The following is a 4496-nucleotide window of genomic DNA, read 5'->3' as shown; positions in this document are numbered from 1 at the left end:
ACAATTAGCCTTAATCTTCTTACTTCCTTATAAGACAAGTTAAGCTCCATTTCCTTCATTTTTCTGCTCCATAACCGAAATAAGAGAGAGAGGGAAAGACCAAGAGAAAAACTTCTTCATTTCTTCTTGATTTCTAGCTACAAAGTGAGAAAACTAAGGAAATAAACCGATTAAACTCACCTTTGAGTGTTTAGTTAGTGATTTGTGGTGAAATTTTGGAAAGAGAAAGCTTGGGCTACTCTTTGTGTCCTCTATTCAAGGTAAGAGAGCTTATCTCTCTAAGTTTTGCTTTCAATTTTGTTAAATTAAGTTTAGTAGTTGATTATAGTGGTGGAATCATGGATGATTAGCATGTTTTAGAGGTTTTTCCCCAATTTATTTGATGAACTAGGGCTTATGGAAATTCTGCCCAAATTGTTGTAAGATGCTTATATGTTGCAATTGAGGTTTCATAAGGTGTTGTGGTAGTGATTAGACCAAGAAATTTAGGAAAGTTCCACTAAAAACTAAAGATTTCAGATTTCTGGAAATTCTTGCTTACATTCTGTCCGAATTTGTATCTGTGTGTTAGAGGCTGATTTGGCCTTAGGTCAAAGAAGAAAAGTTGTATAGAATGACATTTTATAGGTTCCTACAAAATTTCAGCTCAATCAGAGCAACGTAGGATGTGAAAAGTCCAAAATACCCTTACTGTTTTAAATATTTCCCAGCAGTCCGTTTCATCAGTTAAGTCCAGTGTATCACGTTTTTTGACTGGGAGTCGTACTGATTTACCTCTGGGCCAAAACATGAAAGTTGTAGTGTTCTGAAGTAGCTTTAAAATGCCTCAAAGAACACCTGAATTGGACTTTTGTACACTGAGTTATGACCATTACAGTGTTCTGCGTTTAAACAGCCGACGAATTGGTTTCTGGTTTAGTAATTCGAGAATTTGACTGAGTTACATTAGGAACTGGACTAAGTGACCTTCATGAATGTTGTAGCTCTGTGTCTTAGCTTCGAAACGGCATAGGTTTCGTTTTAATCCGATAAGCGTAACCTCGGATATGTTATTTCCGCATTTGTACGTCAAATCTGTTTTGAACTAAATTGAATTTCTGCACTTGTACTTAATACGATTCTTGTTATTATGATATTGTGAGCCTATGGAACGGCTCTTGACATGAATTGCTGATATGTATAATGTTGGGTTGTGTTTGAGAAAAACAATGAAGCCTAAAAGGCTGAAAAATTAGGTAAACACAAAGGGCATGCTGCCCGAATTTTTACTCGAGGACTAGAAAACTATATTAGCGACTTGAGTGAAGGTTAAGTACTTATTACTTGAACTAGCGAGAACCTTGGCCACTATGTTTCTTGAGTGTTATACGTTAGGACTTGGACGAACTTGTACCCTTGAGAAATGAAATAATGATTGCTCGAAGTATGTTTTCCTTGTACTTTCAACTCGCAAGACAATTTCAAGTATAAATATTACAAAGTTTTACTGTTTAAAAAGGCGAGCAAGTGTTTCACGACTACTGTCCAAGTGAATTTCAATTTCTTGATTCTTATTGAACGAAACGTCTAAGTTTCGAACTCTAGTCATGTTTCAAAGTTCTCAAATTGAGTTTTATCGCAGATTTGGACTCCGAACTCGGAGTATAACCTGAAAGTGACCAGTAAAGGCACTATATCTTGTGGTGAGTGCTTTCAAATACTGAATTGCACTAGATACTTGAACTGGATACGTGACCAATATGAGTACTTGTTATATACGTGAATTGACAGGGCAAGAGTGTACTTTATCGCACTTGCCCTTACGTGATATACTTGTTTATTGATTGCAATTGACTTGATATACTTGATGTGCGCACTTCCTGGAATTCCAGAAACCCTGTGGCGAGTTACTCTAGTCGAGCCGGCAAGGGCTTGGTCGATTGGGTAACGAACCCTGGGTCTCTTATTTTGTCGAGTGGAGTGATACCTCCTCGGCTAATCGGTATACTCGAGTATTACCACCCATGTTTATTGAGGATTTTGGGCCCAGTAGGGGGTGTGAATGGTGGACGGAGAGTCGTGTAAGTGGTGCTCTACTGGATTGGTTCCTTTACTTGAAAGTTGACGGAGTGTCAACTACTACGTGATCAAGCTCCTGATGATGAATGGAAGTTGGCTCCTGAGGGCCATCCGTATCCTTATGCTTTGGATTGATTATTGCTTATTGGATTATTGTTGATTTTGAAAAACTTTTACACTCGCTCATTTTGAGATTTCTACTTGACGTGTTATTGCTCACATTTATGAACTCTTCATGCTCCTTACTTTGCTATATCGAAAACTTGTACTTATAAATAATGGTCAATTTGCTATTTGGAACCTCACTGGGCTTTTAGCTCATACCACGTTATTTGTTTTCCTTACAGGGGTACGAGCGAGGCGTGAGATATGTAAAGACTAGCGTAGTCTAGTTGTTTGACTTTTAACTTTTGACTTGTACTCGCGCTATTCCTCGAATGGAACATTTTGTATTTGGATTGTATATGTTTTGAACTAGTTTAAGTATATCGAGATTTGGTACCCTGATCTCTATCAATGTAAATTATAAGCTTGAATTGTGGATGTTATTTATGGTCCATGGATGTGTGTACGTGATTTGAGTGAGTGAGTCCTGGCGAGAGCTGGGCAGGCGGTCCGCCAAACCCTTTGGTACGCCTCAGGGGGAGGTGGGGTCGTCACATATACAATCCCAAAAGTTATATTTACATCTTCAAAAGTCTCGAGTCAAACCACTCTAATGTACTATAACTACAACCAGCAGAAGATAGACCCTAAGGAGGGTCCTTATACAAACCACCAAAACAAAAAAAACAAACATACTAACTGTCCGACTATTACAACCCAATCTAACTATACTAGTGGATGTACCAAAAGTTCCCCGCGTCGGTCCCTGCTAAGGAAAACAAAAAGAAAGGGGTAAGCTATATGCTTAGTAAGTAAACAGGGGCAAAAGCGTAAATTTCACGTAACAACAGTTACACAGTAAGAGTAAAGCAAAAGCAGAAAAATGAAATCACATAATCAGGATAGAGGTGGCTCCAAAGCCAATTCATGTGCCATGTATGATCTCCTGCCGACACTCCGTCGACCACAATTAATGGTCCGTAGAACTTCACTTGTACTCCCACCATACACCTTATCACCCTCTCTGGCCAGACACCTCACAAGCTTGCTCGAGCGAATGAAATTGAGCTTGGTTCACAAGCTCGGGTCACAAACTTGGTCCACATAATCGGTGAACCGGATTCACAAACTTGGTGACCTCAACCAGGTTTGACTGACTTCGACCAAGCCCTAACCGGCTCGAATAGTCCATCTAAGTCATGAGATCGGGCCCCAAACTCACAAACTTCACAAAATTTATTCAAAAGTCACCCCGAGCCACAAGCTCAAGGGGTTGTTCCAAAATGATTTATATACATATGTCATGTACAAATGTGTGCGCAAACTAGGGTTTAGGTCGAGTGCGATAAAGTACACCCTCGCCTAGGTACCCTTTTCATACAAATCGAAACACATAAACAACTAACACGTAAGAGCGGCCTGAATACTTACTCAATGAACAAAAGGGCTAGTAGGCCCCACCGGCTCCACCTAGCTCACCGACGTCTGAAATAGAAGATTGTGTCACAATATATCACAAACGGCCACTAACGTACTTAAAACAAGCAATACGGCAAAATTGGCACATGCGTGCGCACGGAACGGCAAATGGAAACGGCCAAATCTGCCATCTCCAACCGTTTTGACCAAAGATTAGGCTAGGAATGTCGGATCAAGGTACATGAGGTACCGTTGCGAATCTAAGAGGAAGGGTTACAATTTTCATGAAGACACCTCCAACTAGATCCAAACGAAAATAGGTCGAAAGTACAGAAAATCGTTCCAGGAATTCGCACTCTAGAGTAACGAACAGGGTATGTTTACTGGACCATAACTCCTAGCTCACATATTCAAATCAGGAAATTCCAAGGGCATTAGAAAGCTGAGACATAAGGCTAAAACTTTGATGTTTTGGCCAAGACCTGAATCCACTCAGAACAGAACGAAAGTTGAGTGTCAAAGTACCCGTCAGAACTGTCCGGATTCAAGGCAGTTCTGACGATCGATCTTGTTTTGGTCATAACCGGAGCTACGAAACTCGGATTTCGACGCACTTTATACCGTTTCGAAGCTAAAACCAAGATATACATTTAGTATGAAGGAGGCGACACCCAGATCGTATGGGATCAAAACGGAAAATGCACGGTCAGAGGCTAAACTAAAAAAAATGCACAGAATCTGGTGTGCAAAACAGGCTTGATCATTTCATCTATAACTCAGGGTACGCTAATCCGATTGACCTGAAATTTTACAGGCATATTCAGGACCTACAAGGCTACAACTTTCATGTTTTTAGGAACTTCTGAATCCATATGTAACATCGAGAAAAACAAAGCCGAAGTTCGGATCCTAAA

At 40.1% G+C, this 4496-nt stretch overlaps 1 long non-coding RNA gene across 1 annotated transcript; it reads left to right on the top strand.

The window, feature by feature from the left end:
- Nucleotides 1-2594, top strand: LOC140017067 (uncharacterized). Its single transcript, XR_011823383.1, has 3 exons — nucleotides 1-260; nucleotides 1622-1682; nucleotides 2406-2594. It is a non-coding gene; the product is annotated as an uncharacterized lncRNA (long non-coding RNA).
- Nucleotides 2595-4496: the final 1902 nt, after the last annotated feature.

This window comes from Coffea arabica, chromosome 11c (assembly GCF_036785885.1).
Source record: "Coffea arabica cultivar ET-39 chromosome 11c, Coffea Arabica ET-39 HiFi, whole genome shotgun sequence".
NCBI lineage: Eukaryota > Viridiplantae > Streptophyta > Magnoliopsida > Gentianales > Rubiaceae > Coffea > Coffea arabica.
The sequence above is the reverse complement of the archived record's forward strand: the minus strand, read 5'-3'. Positions and strand labels throughout refer to the sequence as shown.